The 12545-nt window shown below is 42.5% G+C and overlaps 1 protein-coding gene across 8 annotated transcripts in view; it reads left to right on the forward strand.

Moving 5' to 3' along the window:
• Positions 1 to 12545, forward strand: part of APP (amyloid beta precursor protein) — a 258489-nt gene that overhangs the window by 126956 nt on the left and 118988 nt on the right. The gene's annotated exons all lie outside the window — the stretch shown is intronic.

Genomic DNA, 12545 nt, shown 5'->3' on the forward strand with positions numbered 1-12545 from the left:
TGATTAGGCTCTTGAATCAATACAGAAAGCATCTCCTTGGGGAATTTTTCACATAGATCACTGAGTTGGAAAGCAACTTGAATTATCCTTGTGGGGAAAGAGGAGAAACAGGAAAGAACAGCATAATTAGACCTCAGCAGGCTAGTTTCTATTTCTAGTTACATAAGATATCATAGCAGGACATACGAGCATTGCAGAAAATGAGTGGCTGTTATGGTCTGTTATCTGTGGTCTTTCAAAAATGGTAGCTCTTGAGTGTTAAGGGAACAACAAAAATGTGCATTGCTGCTTACCTAATGGAAATAGAAAAACAGTGCCTCCCAGATCTATATATTTTTGGCCCGAATTTCTAGTCCTTTATTTCCAGCTGGAGTCTGGAGGCCTCTACAACACTGTCTTGCATCATGGTCCAAGCTGACCCCATGCATCTCCTTTCTTCACCATCTGTTCTTCCTGATGTATCCTGTTACCCTTGGTGATCGATCTCTCTCTACCCAGTAACTCCAGCTCCACACATCAGCCTCATCCTGTCACTGGCCCCCTTCAGCCAGTCACCAGTTCTGCTCTGTTCTTTTCTCAAAGCTCTCACCACCGTCCTCCTCCTTGGCCAGGCTTCTGGAGAGCCTTCTCCCGTGCCCACCTGTGACGCCCCCACCTGTCTGTCCTTCGTACTTCTGCCAGCTCAGACTTACTGAAATACATCTAATTTTGCTGCTCTTCTGTTAAAGTTTCTCTACCAGGCTCTGAATCACTTAGAGGAATGAGGGCAAATAAGGTCCTTTGTACTGTGTCTGCAGTTCACTCACTTCCCGGCACCCCCTCCTGTCTCCCAGCTCCGCTGGGCTACCTGCCCTTCCTGCACACTCGTCCTGAATGTACACGTGGTGGGTCCTATCTCTGTAATGCCCCTTTGCCTGGTCTTCTCTGTCAATGTCTGTACACTCATCGGTTCCTAGTTCACCTGTTAATAACCTTCTCAATCCATCCCTCCCAAGCCCTGTTAACAGACTTTTTTAAAAAACCCATTACAGTTAATGTGCACACCTCTGACATCATTGTTCTGTGCTTCCTTTCCTGTCCAGCTCTGCAGGACTCCAAGCCTGTGGTCAGCAGTTGGGACTTGACTAGGCATAGTACCTAATAAAGAATAGGTCTTCATAGGTTTCTTTTTTCTGAAATAACCCCAAGGAAAATATTGTATATGAAGAACAAATGATAACTTTTATTGAGACCATTTTCAAAACCTTGCACCTGTAAAAGGGGGGGAAAAATCCATATTTATCATACATAAATTTAAGCCAGAGTCTAATAACAGCAGATAGGTATGATAGTTAGCATTTAAGGTGTGCTTCTAAGTGCTTGGCATATATTAATTGCTCACAGCATCTCCAGGGGTAGGAAATGTTATTATCCCATTTTAAAGATAAAGAAACTTAAGTCGCAGCAGGATAAGTCACTTGCCCATGGTCACACCATAGCTGACAGGCGGCTTCCAAAAATGTGCCTTTAATTCCCACAGTTTTCCCTCTGCAGGTCTCTGTGAACAAGAACGGTGAGTGAACTGAAGTTTACCGCAGTGTAATTTTTCCTCGAGAAAAGAGGATTTTCAAAACAGCTGTTACCAGTGATTTAGCCTAAAAAGGAATGCGCTTCCCCGTTCCTTTTAGGGCCCTGTACCTTCTACATTTGTTGCATTGTAATGTGCGGTGTCAGCATTTGATATTTTAACTCTACAAATTTCTCAGTAACTACAGATACTGTAAAAAAGAAACTCAATAAGCCAAGGAAGCTGGCTTGCTAGAAGAGGAAGAAAGTTGGCTCATTCCTGGAAAATGAACTAAAAGTTCTACCTCTCCTGAGTATGCTTTTCCTATATCTGGCTGATCCAAGACTCCATCGTAGTAGCACACTATGCTTGTCTTTACTTTTTGTCTTCATCTTTACCCTACAATTTAAAATACTTGTGGGGCGCCTGGGTGGCTCAGTCGGTTAAGCAGCTGCCTTCGGCTCAAGTCATGATCCCAGGGTCCTGGGATCGAGTTCTGAGTTGGGCTCCTTGCTCAGTGGGGAGCCTGCTTCTCCCTCTCCCTCTGCCCCTAGCCCTTCTCGTGCTCTCTCTTCCGCTCACTCTCTCTCTCTCAAATAAATAAAATCTTTAAAAAACAAAACACTTGTTTCAGGCTCTAAGAACAAAGGGGCAAGGGAGGCCTTGGACTTGTTTTAAGGATAAATGGCACTTCATACCACCTGCGGATGAGGGCAGATATATCTATGGGACCCTACCTGAGACTCTGGGGTGGGACAAGGTGTAGCCACAGTTTCTTGCAGTGTGCTAGGAGGAGGAGCAGAGTTCTAGGTAGAACCACTTGTTTTCTCACAAGAGAGAAGAGGGAAGCCCACAGGAACAGGCAGGTTGCTTCCCTTCTTGGTAAGGACAGGGTCCTTCACAAGGTGTCCCTAAAAGAAAGGGGAGGTTGCTGTCTTGCTTTGTGGCTTTTCTAGAGGGCTTTTCAGCTGTTTTGTGCACAGACCATCTATAGCTTTATATTAGTCCCTGTGTGTGTAGACACAGCGGAAAATGACGGGAGGCACATTTTGTGTGCTGAAATGACGCCTGTTCAGGGCATTGTTCTCCTATCATTCTCTTTAAATATTATGTCAGACCTCCCAACTACCTATTCCAGCATACCTTATGCAGCCTTCCTGCTTCCGTATTTTCCCATAGTACTTGTCACCTGTAACATGCTCAGACATCTTTGCCTTGGTTTCTTATGTTGTCACCTCTCCCCCCAGTAGACAAGAAGTGCCAGGAAGTCAGGCAGTTTTGTCTCTTTCATCCCCAGAGATAACAGGATTCTGAATGTGGAACAGACCCCTTAGAACCTCGTTTACGCTTAAATATGGTAAAATGGCTAAAGAGACATAGCTGCACCTCTTCACCCAAAAAGTATACAGATCACCTGTACGTAGCAATCGCCAAATCTTGAGGTATGAGGAATGTGCTCAGAGTTTTCTGGCGTAGCATCTGATTAACCAAGATTGGGTTTCACTTACCAAGAGCTTTAAATGACTCTGAAAGTTTTTATTACCTGAGATGCTTCTCCTTAATCCTAGTTGGTTCATAAAGCTGTCAGGAAAAAAAGTGCTTTTGATTATATATAGCTTTTCATGCCTCCAAGATAGTCTTTAAAAAAGCAGTTTAGCTTTTTACTATAATTATATGCTAAACTTAATATTTTCTCCAAGTCTTGCCAGAATATCATTTTCCCCCTTTCAGCAGACTTTTTATGATTTAAAGTTCGAGCAGCAAATATACTGCATACTTCTACATCTCTAAAACCTAAGAACATTTTTCTGCAGAGCTCAAACGATACCATCTCACCCACAAAATTAACAATAATTTTTTAATATTCTCAGATACGGAGTCCATCATCAGATTATCCCTGAGACACAGAAATGGCCTTCACAGCTCATTTTTCTACCCCAGATTCTATCCAGTATCAACCCCAGCATCTTACGTCCTTAACGCTCAGGATTTGGAACAACCCTTTTTCTCTCCCGACATCAGCATGCTGAAGAAGCCATGGCGGTTTTCTGTGACCTCTTCTCCAACCTTTGATTTGTCTCATGTCTTAGGGCTAGTACTTAGATTGTTTTTTTTTCTATTGCTGGAATATTATTTTTTTTTAAGTTTTTATTTGAGAGAGAGCGAGTGAGCGTGCAAGGGGGAGGGGCAGAAGGAGAAGCAGACTCCCCCCTGAGCAGGGAACCTGATGCAGGACTCGATCCTAGGACCCGAGCCAAAGGCAGACACTCAACCAACTGAGCCACCCAGGCGGCCCTGGAATGTTCTTATTATGAGTACGTAGTGAGATGGTGGAGAGAAGAGAAATTATCTCATACTCTACCCAGGTGATACTAGTTTACAACAAAGCTTGGGTTGCTCTTCTTTGCTTACTTCAGCCTCATACTTCAGAATTTGACTAAATCAAACAGGGCAGAGCCGATAGGCCAGTCTGAAGAGAAGTTGATTTCATACTAAAGCACTGTTTTTATAATCTTCCTTTAATTTTCTCTTATGCCTGGCACCGTTTAGTGAATGCCGTTAGTTTTATTCTTAGTATTGGCAAAAACCTGACTAGCCAGTAGACTCATGAATTTAATACTGGATTCTGTAGTAGTAGTCTATTAATATCATTGTGCCATGTGGTACCAGAATTCTGAAAACATAGTCTGGTACAGGATTTTTTTTTTTAACTTTAAAGATTAAGTAATTTTGTATACTCTTAAAAATCTTTCCTAGGACTACCTAACATCTGACCCTTTTATGTTTTCTCATAAAGAAGAAAATCAAACTGTATGCAGTTGTCATAGAATACACCAATTCAGAATGTTCTGGAAGAATATCTCAGTGGTATTTAGTCCTTTCATTCATTCATTTAACATGTATTTTTTAAGCTATTTTATTTTTTTGAGCTATTTTCAATAGCTATAATTTGAGCTACTCTCTGTGTCATGTACTGTGCATGTAGTGTGTGTGACCTTTGCTTTATTACGTTTTAGTGGTACTCATGGTGGGTCAGGTGCTGTTTTAAGTGCATTACAAATATTTACCCAGTTTATGTCTCATCATACCCCTATGAATGGAAGTAGCACCTGTAAAGTTTGCCATTTTATAGATGAAGAGAAAGAGGCACAGAGAGGTTAACTAACTTGCTCAGGGTCACAGAGCCAGGATTTAAGTCCAGGCAGGCTGGCCCCAGAGTTCATACTTTTAACCACTCCACCATGCTGCAAGATTTCCTGTCTCCTTGGACCCTGTGTTCTGCTGGCTCCTAGGGAGGCGAGGAGCAGGGGTCACTATTGTTTCTACTCTGGAATTTTAGAACTTGGACATCCTAGAGGCCTTTCACTTTGTTTTGTTTGATCTCATTTCAAATCAGGACAAAGCACGGTCGTATGTTCTTTCCATACCCACCTCACCCCATAGTCCACCTTCTATGCAAGGAGTCAGCACACTTTCTGTAAAGGGTCAGATAATAAACATTTTAGGCTCTGCAGGCCACGTACCACCTCTGTTACATATCTTTTTTTTTTTTTCTTGTCATAATCCTTTAAAAATGTAAAAACCACTCCTAGCTTCTAGGGTGTGTCAAAATAAACCATGAGCCATCCTATCCATTCCACTGATCATTTGTCCTTCTTTGGTTACTCTTTGTTCTTGTCAGCTGACTCTGTTTCAGGCTCTTAGGTTTTCCTCCCTCCTACCACAGGGTCTTTGCATATGTTCGGCCTACCCTGTCTTGTGGAGAGTGTTCTTGAGCCCCCCAGACCTCATGAACCTTGGCCCTCTGTAGGTCATACTTCAGTCATCCTTTCTTCATGGATGTCTTGCTGTACACACCAGGTCTGGTCAGATCTTATTCTTTGGGTTTCCTAGCTTTCAAAATTGTTATCACTGTAGTGCTGTCATATTTATTGGACAGTGACATCATTGTCCTTTTGGCTATTAGCCCCGTGAGCTGCCCTTGCTCCCCAGTGTGTTTCTCCCAAAGCAATGTCCCAGCTTCTACTCTTGAGTCCCTAGAATCTGCTCTCCACTCAGTAACCAGAGCCATCTTTAAAACTTAAATCTGATTGAATCATTTTTGTTGCATGTGAATAAACTTGCTGTTTCTTAACCAACATGGCCTCACTGGGTCACGCCCTTCCTGTCTGTCTCTACCACCTTATCTTATACTTCTCCCCCTCATCCACTGCACCCTAAGCTCACTAGCTTTCTCTTTATCATCTTTTCCTCAGGCCAGGACCTTTGCACTTGCTATTCCTCCCGCCCCAATCATCCCCCCTACCTGGACTCTCAGCCTTCTGTGTCTTGATGGCCTTCCCCTGACCATCCTCTTTGAAATGCTGCCCCCATTCCCGCCCCACATACCTGTTATAGTCACCGGTTAATACGTAAGCCCCCTTTCCTTTCTCTATACTTTTTTTTTTTTTAAGATTTTATTTATTTATTCATGAGAGACAGAGAGAGAGAGAGAGAGAGAGGCAGAGGGAGAAGCAGGCTCCCAAGGAGCAGGGAGCCCGATGTGGGACTCGATCTCAGGACCCTGGGATCATGACCTGAGCCGAAGGCAGACGCTTAACCATCTGAGCCACCCAGGCGCCCCCTTTTCTCTATACTTTTGACTTTTTTTCTTATTTATTCATATTGTACCTCACCCACAAAAATATATGTTCCAGGAAAGTAGAGGCTCTGTCCTGCTCACAAGTCCACCATCAGTCTCTGGACTAGCACCTGGCACTTGGCGAAAGCACCATAAACATTGTTGGTTGAATGTCTAATGGCTAGTATGTGGCATAGAGAGGCTGTTAATAGAATGGCTCAGTCGGGTCCTGGCATCAAGTCCCGCATCGGGCTCCCTGCTCAAAAAAAGAATGGCTCAGTGGGTAGGTAAATTAATGCATGACCCTTTTTTTGCTCATTAACAATTGGCACACATTTGTTTCAACTCAAATACTTCACTGTCCACTGACTAAAGAAAAAATATCTGAATACTTGATCTCTGCAATTTAACATACCTCACTATTAAAATTCAGTCCTCGTTGAATTCTGTTATAGTCAAGCTTATGTAATTTGTTCCTCCTGATTGTGCATTATATGGATGTCCCTCCCTTATCCTCATACGCGCTTTTCACGGCCTACCAGCTCAGACACTTCTGGCTCACCAGAATCACTTTCCCCTTTGAATTTCTAAAACATTTAGTAGGCAGTATGTCTGTTACTCATATAGTAATCAGAGTAGATTCTCTTGCCCAGAAGAGACATTCCGATTAAATATGTAACAATGATGATACATTCTCATTTCAGACTAAGGTTGTCTGTATCTCATCCTTAATGCCTGAGTCATGAATTTTGGCTGTCTCAGTTTTGTCCTTCCCTCCATGAAGCAGGAGTCCAACCATCTGCAAGGAACGCTTTTAGCTGCAAATACCCAAAACCCGAGTCATTAGTGGTAGGGAGCCCCGGGCTGGTGCAGTGCTGCGGAGACATGACCTTTTTGTATCTTTCCACCCCACTCTCCTTATCAGCTTCTGCATCTGGATGTTTATCGACTAACCATTGACAGATGGCAGTTGCCCTTCTGGGGAGAAAGTAATAGAAGGCAAAGGGGCAGAATCACCCTGACTACTCAGTATGATGAGCCTTCTCATCTGGAAAGTGAAGCCTTCCTAGAAACCCCACGTAGAGGTCCAAGCAGATGTCTGCTGGCATCTGATTATCCAGAGACCCGGCGGTCACTTTGGCTTTTCGCTATCTGCAAGGGAGACAGGGCGTGAAATGTTTGCCTTCCTATTTTCTCTGGTTGAAGAAGGGATGGGGGAAGGGAGTGAGGTGTGGCTTTGGGGTAGCTTACCAGCAATTTCTGCCACATTGCGTTTCTCAGGAGAGAAGACTAATCAAATTCTCAGAGATCCTTTAAATGAAAAATTAACAATACCTACTAACTAGGAATGTCATCAAAACAACTATACTGAAACTCAGTAGACTACTAAAGAGAAATCTGTGGGCGTCTGTTTTTATATATTATTACTTGTAGGCAGGAGAGATTCTAATAGTACAACATTAAAGGTAGGTAACTTTTTTTTTTTTTTTTTTTAGTAATCATCAACATATGGTAGATTGAATCCTATATGAACCTCACGTTCAAATTCATTTATAAAGTATCTATTAATGAATTAATTAACTTGGAGAATTAATTAACCAGTTCAGCCTAGTTAGTGAGGCCATGGTTGAAGGAGCCATATATGTGTATATACATTATATGTGTATATATGTATAGCTTATATTTACACAAATATACATCTATATATATTCATGTATATCTATGTATATGTAATTATTTAGAGTCCCTTCAAGTAGTGAAAGATTTTCACTAATGAGAAGATTATATATGTTATTCTATGTAATTATTATATATAATTATATATATAATTTATCATACCTACATACCATTATTATTGTTGTTGTTATTATTATTATTTGCGTTCTACCTTCATAATTTGTGCCCTCGTGGGATTGGGGGTTTGGAGTGCAGGGTTTTTGTGTTTTTGTTTGTTTGTTGTCAGATGTGGAGTCCCGGAAAATACAGTTTTATCAATTAAAGAGCTCTTGTTCTCGCTCAGTCGTGGGACTGTTAGGGAAGAGTGGGGCAGGACGGTAGCAGTATCCTCTCCCTTTCACCCCTCATTCCTGAAGTGTAACTTACAGAAAGAGAAGTGCACCTAATACAGTACCCAGCCCGATGATGGGTTTTCAAAACTGAACACACACCCGAGAGCTGACCCCCAGATCCCAGTGCCGCCTGGCCGGCCCCCCAGAGGCCTCTGTCCCGTTCCCCTGCCAGTCACAGATACCCCCGCCAAAGTGCATACCGCCTGTGAGTCCGGCAGCAGCGTGAAGGGCTGCCTGTTCTCACAGTTTATGTAAATGGCGTCAGGCCGTGTGTCCAGGTGTATGTTTGACTCCTAACAGTGCCTTTAGGTGGGAGAGACCCTGGCTTCTTCTTACTTTGCTCTGCGCCTCTTGAATCTTTTACTCGGAACCCTGAAGAATAAGCTTCCATTCTTTTATCTTTTCTCATGTTTTCTGGCAACTTCTAATTTTCCTAATTTCACAGCAATATTTCGGATCGTGCTTTCTCCTGGAACATACTGAGTCTTCGGCCATTGTACCCTCCAGGTTAAACTCTGGGAGCACCAAGAACTGGGGCACAGAGGGGAAAATAGTCTGTTTACCTTTTGAAAATTTTGCTTTATCTTCTCTCTCTATTCCTGACTCTGGGAGATGCTTTCTTCCCCTTTCTAGTTCAATAAACATACATGTGTTTGAGCATCTTCCTGTTGAGATTTGCCCCTCTGGTCCTGGGGTGGTCTTACATTTTGGGAATTGAAAGCTGTTCTGTTTCATCTCCCCCATCAGCGTGGTGTTCAGGTCCCGTGCGTGTCCAATTCACATAAACCATGGGGATCACAGCTTTCTGGATGTTGCTTCCTCTCCTTTGTCCTACAGAGGGGCAACAGAAAGTCAGTTTTAGCAGATGCTATGAAAGAGTAAATACAGCTCTTTTAGAGAATGCAAATAGTGAATTGTTTTGTGTAACTTAAACAAAAAGGAATTAAAACTGGTACGTGAATCAAATCTTTCCCTATCTCAAGGGAACATCAGGGAGGCAATGGCAAGTGGAATCTGTCAAGGTCAGCCTTTATTTAGAAATACAAGGAGAGTCACCTTTGTGATGGAGCATATCCTTCATCAGAGTAAACTCTTGCGTGCTGACACATAAAATTTCATTATCAGTGATTTATTTCCTCCTAGAAATGTCCCTTTGACCCTTTAACCTTCTTATTAAAGTCAGATACTCCTGAGGATGATCAGTATTTTCCCCTCATTCTTTAGAAGTGTTTCTCATTATTGGACTTCAAAGGCCATAAAAGCTGTCTCCTATCAATTGACAGACACTAAGTCATGTGAATGTGATATGAATATTCCACCGTGTTACCAAGGGATTGTTTTATTGTGAGTTCTTTGATTATTTACAAGGAAATTACTTTATGACACCCAGCCTCACACTTCCATCAGCTGGCCCCTCCTTGGCATTTTCTTGCACTGCGAGCAGCTTTCCAAAACCAGTTCGCCGGAGTCACATCGCAGAACAAAGCTGCCCAGCAGTTGAAGAGTTGGTGGAAAAGTCCGTTTTCTCTCCCCTTTTCTGTGTTCCCTGCTGTCTGTGAAATCTGCGGTTGGCAGCATGATGCTGGTGTGTTTGGCATTCTTTGGGCAGATGGAGCATCATTACAAACGTAACTGCATGCTGCTGTTTTAATTGTGTCCAAATAGATTATTAAATTCCAGAAATCAAAGCCATGGTAATAAGAACTGGACCTGAGTTCTCTTAAGCCAAGTAATTTAATTCCTCAGCCAGTTGAACTATTATGTATCTCTGTTCCTTGTTATTATGCTAGTAAATTGCTCGGGCAGATGCAGTGATGGATGACGGGTGTATATTTCACTTTTTTTTTTTTTTTTTTGGTGGCTGGACACCTGCTAGGATGCCGATCACTTGAAACACCGCTCTTCTCACAGGCATGTTTTCTGTTTGGAGCCTTAGGTGCAACAGTCGGGGCATAACGGGAGGTTGAGGGAGATTCCCGGGGGTACCCACAGTCCTGTTGTGACTGTCGCACCTGGAAGCACAGCGCTGTCTTCTCCCCAGATCACATAGATCACATACTGGGACCCACAAAACAGCAGGCATGCACACTGCATGGCTTCAGGAGAACACTGGTTTGGTTTGATTTTTCTCCCTGGCTTTACCTCAGTTTTCTACTTAATTTAGAGAACCGCGTAGTATTGGTGCCTGTAATTTGACTGAATATAGAAGAGAGTAAACTGGCTGGTGGGACAGTAGTACGACATTGAGATTCTCTAGAAAAATGAGGCAGGATACCGGGTAAAGTTCGGAGCATCTAAGTGAGCAACTGTTAAGTTCAGCATTCTTCGGAATTGTTGCCTTGGTTAGACTTCTGTGCAGGAATTCAGGTAATCAAGAAATAACGATGGCGCCCCATTTATCTTGAAGCAGATGAAGGCTTATACCATCTGATTAGTGGCAACATTTTCCCTTCTTTTTCTGCTTGGTCTTTTATGGAAATGTTAAAATAACTGGTTAGGGTCTGCTGTATTACACTTCATTTATTAACACACTAATAAATTATGATTACTGTTATTCTGCTTAATAAGTTCCTCCTTTTTCTCTAGCCACATGCTTCAACTTCTTTGGAGGTGTTCATTTATTATCCTTGCATCATATTTAATCAGAATTAGAAAGGTGTTCCACTTGTCAGGCGGGACACATTTCTATAGAACATCTATAAAATTTCCTTAAATTATGGGTTAATCCGATTAAAGGAATTCCTTCTAGTGCTGTATTCCATCTCCTTACATATCTTTTTCTTTTTCATCCTCCACAGAATTACTTGTGGCTGTCCTTCTGGCTCAGTTTGTGGGAGCCTCTTTTGCCTTTTTCCTTTCTGTGTTCCCACACCATGGAATCCTACTGTTCCCGTTCCCTAACGTGTTTGAAATCTGACTTCCTGTACACTGCCCAACGACCTTCTCCTTCTAGGCGAGAGTCAGCCGTGGGGTAATAATTCCCCCCTGTTTCTTTTTTTCTGGGCAAACCTGTCAGCATGGCAGCCCTCGGTCTTACTCCTGTGATGCTTCTTGTCAGATGAGACCCGTGGTAGAGGCTCTGGTAGGTTGCAGGCTTCCACCACATCTAGATCTTTTGTCATTATTGTTTCTGTGATCTGAGCAAGGATGCAACGTGTATTTCTCCTATCTGGCCAGATGGAGTGTGATAAATACTTCTACTATTTAACACCTTTCTATCCTCATTTACCATCTTTCAGATGCTCTTGACCATGTCTGCACTGCGGGTACACAATTTCCACAAGGATATCTTATTAGGGCTTTCTCATTTTGTTCCAGATGTACCCCTCTTCCTCCATCCACGTGTGCTGATTTATTACTCACCACTGTGCATCAGCATCTACATATTTAATGCCCTACGTATTATTTCTGATCCCCTTCCCAGTTGTACTGTGATTTACTGCCTATCTGTTACCATTCTTCCCAGTATTGCATATTCTAATGGTTCTGAGAATATCACCCCCTGACTTTCAGCATCAGTATCACAGAGGAAGTTATTAGAAATGCAAATTCTCAGGCCCCATCCTAGACCCGCTGATTCAGAAACCCTGGGGGATGGTGTCTGGTGCTCTGTGTTTCAGGAACCCTTCCAAGTGATTCTGATAATCGCTAACATTTGAGAAGCACTGAAATACTTCATCTGCAGTGTTTACGCAAGAAGCAAGAGTAGGGACCACAGCTGTATAGTTTCAGTAGGCATCTCTGACCACTGGATAGTACAGATTTATTCACCCCAGTTTTTTCTTCCTCGTCCATATCCAGTTGAAACTTTGAATTGCAATATTTGAACCAGTTTCCACCTTTACTAATTGAGTATCTACCATGCAGATGCTGTGTGGTATTTTCATATACATTATGAGAAGTCATCCGCATACAGCAAATTCACTTTGGGTATCCTCCTTCCTCTATCCTGTTTAATAGGCTTTATTTCTTTAGAGCAGCTTTAGGTTTACAGAAAATTTGAGCAGGAAGTACAGAGTGTCCCCCTCTCCCCCCCTCTGGCCACCCCCACATTTCCTCTGTTGTTAACATTTTCATGAGAATGGTACATCTGATCCAATATCAATACATTAGTTATTAGAGTTCACTTTTGTTTTGTACAGTTCTGTTGGTTTTGACAAATGCATGTGTCCTGTGTTCATTGTTAGAGTATCGTACAGAGTTTTTCACTGCTCTACGAATCCCCTGTGCTCTGCCTATTCATTCCTCCCTTTTTCACCCTGACCCCCCAGGAACCACTGATCTTTTTAATGGTCTCCCTAATTTTTGC

This window comes from Mirounga angustirostris, unplaced genomic scaffold (genome assembly GCF_029215605.1).
Source record: "Mirounga angustirostris isolate CCGP_5_RB_7025 unplaced genomic scaffold, mMirAng1.0.hap1 SCAF_1, whole genome shotgun sequence".
Taxonomy (NCBI): domain Eukaryota; kingdom Metazoa; phylum Chordata; class Mammalia; order Carnivora; family Phocidae; genus Mirounga; species Mirounga angustirostris.